Genomic DNA, 9634 nt, shown 5'->3' with positions numbered 1-9634 from the left:
TTAAATTGGTGCTATTGGGCTGTTTCTTCAGGGACAGCTGATTTCAGTCGGTGAATTATATACTTATGATTCTGGTGATCTGGTTTGGTGTCTGGGTAGCGCCTTCTTCTGTGTTCCCAGGTCACGTTTTGTTCATTTGTCAACTCCTCAGCTGATCTTGTTTCTTCAGACTTCAAACTGTAGGCATCTGAATCCTCTCCCAGATGGGTTTCAGCTGAGCAGGGTAGTCTCACCAACACCTCCAAGTTGTTGGGTTTCACAGGATCAGCAGCTGGCCCCTGGGCTGTCCCCAGACGGAGTGTCCAGACTCGCCCTGGTTCTGACCCACGGAGATAGCCACTTCCCCAGGCGTTGGGGCTAGGGGCGTCCCCGCTCCAAGCTGCGTCCACCCCTCTCCGTCCCCGGGCCTGTCCACCCCTGCGGCCCGCCGCCACAGGCCCACCTGGGTCCACTTGTCTCTGCCGCTGGGCCTGTATGTCCCTGTCAGCTACCGCTGGGTCTGTCTACCTCTGCGGGCGGCCAAGGGGCCTGTATGTCTCTGCTGGCTGCCACCATGGGCCTACCTACCTCTGCTTGTCACTGCTGCCGGGCCCATCCACCTCTGCGAACTGCCACCGGGCCTGTATGTCTCTGCCAGTTGCCGCTGGGCCTGTATGTCCCTGTTGGCCGCCGCCACCGGTCCCTTCCACCTCCGTGAGTCGCCAACCTGCGTCTGCCTGTCTCCGCCGCGTGGCCTGTCTACTTCTGTGGGCCACCGCCGCCGGGCCTGAATGTCTCTGTCGACCACCGCCGGGCCCGTCCACCTCCGTCTGCTTTTCTCTGCCGCAGGGCCTGTCCACCTCTGTGGGCCGCCGCTGGGCCTGAATGTCTCTGCCAGCTGCCGCCGGGCCTAAATGTCCCTGTCCTCAACGTCTCTTTTAAAACCTAAAATCTCTTTTAAAATTCAGTCTCTCAACTGTGGGCTCCTATAAAATAAAAAATAAGTTCAATACATCCTTACTTCAAGAGGGAAGAACCAGGGCACAGTCACAATCTGAACAAAGCAAAACTAAACTCCAACAGTGTAAATAACTCAACACCCAGTATCTGAGATCCACTCACAATCTTCTGGGTTTCTACAAAGGCCTGGGTCACTTCTCTGGCTCTGCCCTCTGCAGCACACGCAGCTTATCTTCTAGGTTCCAGCTGGCTGCACTCCACCAATGCTGCTGTTCTTGGAGGTCATCCATGGCACTGGCATCTCCAAGACGCTGGGGTCTTCTGCTGCAACTGGGCCACACTTTCACCAGTAGCCTCTCATAGGCTCTCTTCATGGTGCCAAGCCTCAACTTCTCTGCATGACCCCTCCAACCCTGGGTCTTCAACTGAGGTTTCACAGTCACCAAAGGCCTCTCCTGGCCTCTTACAGTGCCAAGCCTCAGCTGTTCTTCATGCCCCTTTCATGCCTTCAAAGCCAGCACCACCTGGGTGACTCTTGCACTACTAAGTCTGACGGCCAGCATGAGGTAGGACCTTGGCCACCTCTGGAACACAGCTTCTGTGTGCTCATTGTCTGGAAACACTTCCCAGAAGATTTCACCTTAGTAATGCTGGTCTCTTGTCAATCATGGAGAATTTCTTGGGTAGAGCTGACCAGCATCCATTCACAGAAAAACAAAAAAAAGGTACAGTCTTTACTTCCCTCTGAAACTTCACAAGCCAAGCCTCCATCCTCTGCATTGCTCTCAATGTTCTTATCTTCTAAGCTTCTACAGAACATCCACCAAACTCTCAACACTCAGTGACTTTTTTAGTCCAAAGTTCCAAAGTCCTTCCACAATCCTCCCAAAAACATAGTCAACACTGTCACAGTAATACCCCACTATGCTGGTACCAGCGTGTCTTAGTTGGGGTTCCTATTGCTGTGATGAAACACCATGACCAAAAGCAAGCCGGAGAGGAAAGGGTTTATTTGGCTGACATTTCCACATGCTAGTCCGTCACTGAAGGAAGCCAGGACATGAGCTCAGACAGGGCTGGAACCTGGAGGCAGGAGCTGATGCAGAGACCCTAGAGGGGTGCTGCTTACTGGCTTGCTCCCCCATGACTTGCTCAGCCTGCTTTCTTATAAAATCTAGAACCGCCAGTCCAGGGATGGCACCACCTACATGCAATAGGCTGGGCCCTCCGCCATTGATCGCTAATTAAGAAAATGCCTTGCAGCTGGAGCTCATGGAGGCATTTCCTCAACCGAGGCTGCCTCCTTTCTGCTGACTCTAGCTTGTGTCAGGTTAGCATAAAACTATCCAGTCTGCCCCACAACCTGAGTGTGACCCTCACACCAAAATGAACGAGGGCTCCTCCCTGCTCATTGACCTGGACCAGCCATCTCGGGGCTCTGAACAGAGTCCTGAGTGGGAGGCGGGGATAAAAGAGAAAGAGTCGAAAGCTGGGGCCAGGAGAGCTGAGGGGCTGATGATCCAGACCAAGTCTGTTAACGACAGTTCTTTTTATACTCCTCACATGGGGAAGCAAAATGTATGTGACTAAAGAGCATCAGACAGTAGAATTACAGGGAACTTAGAATATCCCAAGATTTCCCTTAGCAAGGTGCATTATGGGAAGGCAACCAAAGCATGTCACACCTCAGTATCTGGAACATTTAACCGCATGTATTCGAAGAAAACGTCAAGTACCAGTTCCCAGACGATTGCCCCCGCCCTCCAGGCTCTAGCATCAGTCCACAGCCAGCCTTGCACGGCAGGACTCTGGCTAGGCCAGGGCAAGATGCCCACAGCCCGTCACGAGGGCCTCTGGGCAGTCTCCAGTCCAGTCTAGGCCCCAACAGTTTACCAGTCCTAGAAAGGAAGTTGCTTTCCTCACAGTTCAAGGGATAGTCCATCATGAAGTAGTTAAGGCAGGGGGAGCCTGAAGTAGCTGGTCACGGGACATCCCAAGTCAAGAAACAGAAAGACAATGCGTCTGCTCCTTGAGTCCTCTTTCTCTGTGTCCACAGTCCAGTAGCCCAGCTGGGGAACGGTACAACCAAGAGCAGGTGGAGCTTCCCACCTCAAAGACTATAATCAAGATAATCCCCTTGGGCAAGTACCTGGTGATACGAGGACCTGGCCAGCAAGACCAAGATCTATGATTTTTTTATTTTATGTGTGTGTGTGTGTGTGTGTGTGTGTGTGTGTGTGTGTGTGTGTGTGTGTGTGTAGTGCACATGTGGAGGTCAGAGGTTGTCCTGTGAGAGTCAGTCCTCTCCTCCCACCACGTAGGCTCTGGGGATTGAACTCAGGTCGTCAGGCTTGGCGGCAAGCACCCTTACCCACGGAGCCATCTTGCCAGTCTTGCCTCCTAGGTATTGCCTTGAACAGATGTGGCCACGGATCCAGAACATCAAGTACTGAGGTCCTCCCACCGACCAGTGGCCGGGATCCCTGTTTGCTCTACTTGGAGAGAAACTGTAGGTAGACAGGAAACTCTTCAAATACGGACTTCTAGCACCTGTCGCCTCTATTAATGTTTGACAGCAGCGGGCAAGCAGATGTGGTAACAAGCAGTGCCCTCTATAACAGCCCCCGAAAGTCTGCAGCACCAGGACCCTTGGCCTGACAGTACTATCACTCTATGCAGGATTCCGGGGCTGGAACGCTTGACTACTGGTAACCAGTGATCCAGCGCTCAGTCTCGAGGGTGTGCCGCTCTGTGGACTGCTTCCGGCAAGAAGGGCTGTAGATTCTCTTCTCTGGCTCCTCAGTCTGCCCTCTCTTGTCATCTCCCATCTTCTGTTTGCTCTCTTCTCCCTTCCTGACCTCTCTTCAAGTCTACAAATGCTGTGCAGTTGCTAATGGCCACTGCCAAGACTTATGGGTACGTGCCTCTGTGGAGACAGCACAGGAGAACAAGGGTAGAGCTGGCAGGATCTGAGGCATCCAGGGGGCCGTTCAGGAACTGGATGATGGGTGCGGTTAGAGTCAGTCAGGCATCCTCTACCACAGTGAGCAGGAACCCAATGGACAGAAGGAATTCCTGGGAAGAATCATGTTCTTGTTTGTTTTTTCTCTTTTGCTCCTAGGCTGTTCCTTTTCTCTTACTTCTGTAAATCTTACTCGTACTCCGTGGCTTGCTGTGTAGCTGGGTGGCTGGCCCCTGGAGTCCTCCTCCTTCTCTGGCTACTCCTTTCTATCTTCTTCTCTCAGATTTCTCCTTCTATTTATCCTCTCTGCTCGCCATCCCCACCTATTTCTCTCTCCTGCCTCACTACTGGCCGTTCAGCTCTTTATTAGCCCATCAGGTGTTTTAGACAGGCACAGTAACACAGCTCCACAGAGATAAACAAATGCAACATGAACAAAAGTAACACCCCTGAAAATAATATTCTGCAACAGAATCAGAGTAGTATGAGGCAGCGGCAACACACAGGTGCCACGTATGGATTTGAGCCCGGGGGTATTTCTAGTACTGAGGCTTCTGAGGGCACCTGCTTCTGCTGTCACATGGCACATGGCCACAGGCCTCCAAGGACGCTGTCCCACCGCATCTTCAGCAGTTCAGCAGCAGTCGTCAGTCCTTTGTGCTGGAGAGCCCGATCTGAGGCTCCTGAGCTGGGCAGCATCACGTCCCAGAGCTGGGTCGGTACGGGCAGCTCTGCACCATTTTCAGCCGTCAAGTTGTGGGGCAGCGTGGTAGGTATCTGTGCTGTTAGGGTCACAGCGGCCCCTGCAGGACCCCCAGCTGTCAAGTCATGGCCCAAGGCCTGAGCTTTTCCAACCATCAAGCTGCTACCTGAGCCCAGTGCCAAGGCTGGCACGCGTCCTGTCCAAGCCATGCCTGCTGCCACCGTCTCCATGGCAGCCATCCTCTGCTGTTTCCTCTGCTTCTTGTTACCAGCTCAGCCCTCACGCCCAAAGGAGACAAAGAAAGGCCACTCGAGAGTAGTCTTCATTAGACCTGATGTTGCAACCCCAGGGGAGATGGTACAGGAGAGTCCCCAGCCGCCGAGAAGGGGTGCCGAGACAAGTCACAGCCTGATGCAGTAGCCCCTCCCCCAGGGGAAGGGCTCCCTCTCTGGACAAGGTGAGAGTGGTTAGGTAGGCTGGTGATGGCTGAACCCCTGGCCCACGCTGTTCCTAACAGCCTTGGCAGAGGCTGAGCCTTCAGGAGCCAGGGCAATCAGCGCATTGCACTCTCTTACCTAGTTGTGTCGAGGGATGCATGGAGCATTCCAGATGGCCAGTGCTGGCACCAAGGGAGTCAGGCGACTTACAGTCCTTCTGCGCAAGGCAGTTCAGGCTGCACAGGGGTACTAGACCTGCTCACTGGACAGTCAAAGGACCCTGTGCCTAGTGTGGGTGCTTGTTTATAGGAAGACAAACGTAAGGAGTGCTTACCAACACAAATAAGAGCTTAAACCAGCAGTGATTTTTCTTTTTTACATTTCAATGGTGTTTAACAGTACTTCAGATCTGTTGAGTGTCCAAGGACAGATGGGTCCCGGTCTGTCTCAGCCCAACCTGGGGCAAGCACATAAGGTACCATGTGCAACTCAGGAACCACAGTTGACTGAGAAATGAGACTGAGACTCGTGCATCTCATAGGGCACCAGTGGCCGTAGTCCCAAAGGCCTGTCAGCAGGTCCAAGCCCTCCCTGCTCAGCCACCGCATGGCTGCCTCTGGTGACTTGAGAGACAGAATGCTCCCCATTGGCTCTCATGTTTGAATTCTCGGTCCCTGGTAAGTGGTGCTGTTTGAGTACGTCTAGGAGGTGTGTGTGTCACTAGGGACAGGCTTTGGGATTTCAAAGACACACATCATTCGGTTTATTCTCACAGCCTCCTGCTTGTGATACCACGTCGGCTCTCAGCTTGCTGTTCCCACCACAGTTCCCTGCCGTGCGTACTCTAACCCTCTGGAGCTGTAAGCCCGAATAAATTCCTCCAGGGTAAGCTGCTTGGTCGTGGTGTTTTATCACAGGCACAGAAAAGGAACTAAGACAAGGTTTGCCTCCTCGAAGAAACCTGCCGACAGCGCGGTGGTGGAGCCTGTTACGAGCCAGGTGTGTGAACTGTTTTGATTACATGAGCCATTTGGAACTGCTGCTTTCTCCCCCTCCCCTCCCTGCACATCCCAACCCTTCTCACTATGTCTCAGTGAGAAATCACTGAGGCAGGGGGTTTGTGAAGTGGTATATGGCTCCCCCTCATTTTCACACATGGTGTTGGGCCTCTGCGTGGACCCTGCTGTCTTCAGACACCCACTCACACATTCACACATGTACATGAGAAGCAGCTCACCCCACACGCCTCTCAGCTTTGTGCTGTGGATATCGCTCTATATAAATAAAACACTGATGGCCAGTGACCAGACAGGAAGTATAGGCGGGACAAGGAGAGAGGAGAATTGGGGAAACAGGAAGAAGGAGGGAGAGACACTGCAGCCACCGCCAGGACAAGCAGCATGTAAAGACGCCGGTAAGCTACCAGCACGTGGCAAGGCATAGATTTATAGAAATGGGTTAATTTAAGATATAAGAACAGTTAGCAAGAAGCCTGCCACGGCCATACAGTTTGTAAGTATTATAAGCGTCTGAGTGATTATTTTATACATGGATTGTGGGACTGTGGGGCTTGGTGGAAGCTGGAGAGAAGCCCTCCGCCATGTAAAGATGGCTATCACACATAAAATCTGGATTATGTTGTCTTTGATATTCGTAACTAAAGAAAAACATTTGATTGTAAAAGCTGTTCACTTATGCCAAAATGTAAATTTTAAAGGTACCTTGACTTCAAAATTTGGATATAAGGATATGTTACTTTGGAAAAGAGGTTCTGCTTTTATTTCCACAGAAAGCCAGAGGCTGTGGATTTGTTCCAGATTAAGATACATCAGGTTTCACCAGCCAAGACCCCCTGAAAGGTCTCCGATGACACCATGGCCCAGATGATCCAACATCCAGAGCAGTTTCAAGGCAACTAGTTCACACAATACAGCCTCACAGACTACCCCATAGGCCTAAAATTTTCTTTGTGTCCCCATAAGATACAGCGCCCCCCTCCAGCAGGAAGTAGTAAGAGATGCTACGCCCAAATTCCCAAATATACCAAGCTGGCTTTAGAGATGGAATTGGCTCACTCCCCTCTAAACCCAGACATATTGCTTAAAAAAAAAAATGGTTAAGAGATTCTTGTGTCCCAAATCAGAAGAGCCCTCTGGTGTGGGACAGAGAAAAAACAGTATTTTTATTTAAAACATGTTGATTATAAATGTGATCTCTTTCTAAAAAAGAAAAGGGGATATGATATAGATATATAGGAGGATATAGAGATGATAAAAGGGTAGATTAATGAACCTACTTTTAAAGAACAACTTGTTTAAAATGTTTTACATTGGTATAGATTTTAGTTTATGTTTAAAATGTTTTACATTGGTATAAATTTTAGTTTATTGATACAAACTTAAAGCTAATTTTGTTATACTGTATATATATATATAAATATATATATATATATTTCTATTCTTGTTTGAGGTATTATGTTTATGTAACTCATTTAAAATTGTAATGGATAATTAAAAATAGATTAATAATTAGTCATCTATGATAATCATATTTATAGCCATGTTAGTTAAGTCTTCTAGGTATACATAGATATATTTCAGATAGATAGGTAATCTTCAAACACTTCATAGACCTGGAGAATATGGCATTTAAATAACTTAGAATTCTGTGGACGTGAGACACAATTGCTCCTGGCTGCACCAATTGATCTCGAGAGAATGTTGGTCTTCTAGACATTTCCATTTGGAAGTTTGTCTTTTTGGCACAAAATGGCCTACTGGGCAAAGAACTGCCCTTGCCTTGAAGGCTGACAGTACAAATGCAATGCTGCCCTTTCTGGACAAGCGGGACACAAGGAAAGCGGCCACTGTACTCTGCCAAGACAGGGTAAGATGGTCTCTCAGAATTCCTGCTTCTGAAAATGGTCTGTCAGATACTCTAGGCCTGTAGAAAATTTGAATACACCAACAATGCTGAGAAACATTAGGTGACTGTCCAGGCTGCCAGCTGTCTTGGTCTACTCTTACAAGATTCCCGAAAGTGGCTTGCATCTATCTACCATTTCTCAGGTACCATTATGTTCCTTCTCAGGTCTTTGATGTGGTTGAAAACTAGATAGTTGTAATTTCCTCAGTTATGATAAAAGATAAGTTAGATATAAAATCTTAAACTTACAAATATAAGATAGGACATCTTTAATATTGTAACTGTAATTCTTGCTCCATAATTGTTTTGTTATATGTTAAAAATTAAAACCTTCCTTTTTAAAAAAAGAAGAAAAGGGGAAGTGCTGTGGATATCGCTCTATATAAGTAAAACACTGATGGCCAGTGACCAGACAGGAAGTATAGGCGGGACAAGGAGAGAGGAGAATTGGGGAAACAGGAAGGAGGGCTAGACACCGCAGCCACCGCCAGGACAAGCAGCATGTGAAGACGCCGGTAAGCCACCAGCCACATGGCAAGTTATAGATTTATAGAAATGGGTTAATTTAAGATAAAAGAACAGTTAGCAAGAAGCCTGCCACGGCCATACAGTTTATAAGTATTATAAGCGTCTGAGTGATTATTTTATATGTGGATTGTGGGACTGTGGGGCGTGGTGGAAGCTGGAGAGAAGCCCTCCAGCAACAGCTTTGGGAATGGACGAGTGAGCAGTCAAGAACTGTAAATTTTGTACTGTCTTCCTTCTACATACTAAGAGGATTAAAAACAAGACTACCTCTCTGTAACTTAGGAAAGGGCTCTTCTATCGCTCCCATATCCCTGCCTCTACCCCAGACTCCCACTACCTCCCTTGGAGCAGAGACCGCCCTCCTCCCCACCCTCCCCTGCTGGTGCCCAGGTTCTGCTGAGGTGAATCTGGACCTTGTTTATTTCCCCATTGTGGTACTGCTGCATGTCCACCTAAATCTCTCCATGTCCCCATCCCAGAAACGTCTGATAAATCCCGGGAGTCTGAGTCATCTTGAAATCAGCCTGTCAAGACTTTTTATTTTGGTGCCAAGAAGAATGCTAAAATGAACATTGAAATGTTTTGCTTTCTGTAAATAAAAATGTGCAATAAAAGGTCAATTAAAGCCACAGAAAATGGCAAAACCAATGTGCAGCGAACCAGAGTTAAAAATCATTGAGGGTAAGTGTAGAAATTATTAACAAATGAGATAATGGAAGGGGCAGGGAAGCGAGGCGGAAGAGAATCAAAGCTAAAGGAAGGATGGGAGAAGCAGGATGTTGTGAAGAGAACAGAGCAAAAACTTAAATTAGAAAACAAAAATCACAATGAGAAAACTGGTAATCAGATAAATGAAGGGAAATTAAAAGTCAAAACAACAAAACCCAACAAGACAGTCAAACCAGTTCTGAAAGTATAAAAAATGGGGAAACAGAAGGGGTATGGGGGGGGGGGGAATGGCTGCTCAATGATTTAAGTGTAAATTCTTCAAACGCATGAAGGGGAGGGAAAGATGAAAGCATTTTTAATACAGTAAGTAAAAACACTACCAAAAACGTTTTGTTTGTTTTCAAGGAGCATCAATACTAGCTGAAGTAACTGGGGCTGCCCACTGTGTGCAGGGGAGGACCAGCTGAACTG

The sequence above is a fragment of the Peromyscus leucopus genome, chromosome 20 (genome assembly GCF_004664715.2).
Source record: "Peromyscus leucopus breed LL Stock chromosome 20, UCI_PerLeu_2.1, whole genome shotgun sequence".
NCBI lineage: Eukaryota > Metazoa > Chordata > Mammalia > Rodentia > Cricetidae > Peromyscus > Peromyscus leucopus.
Note: the sequence above shows the minus strand (reverse complement) of the source record.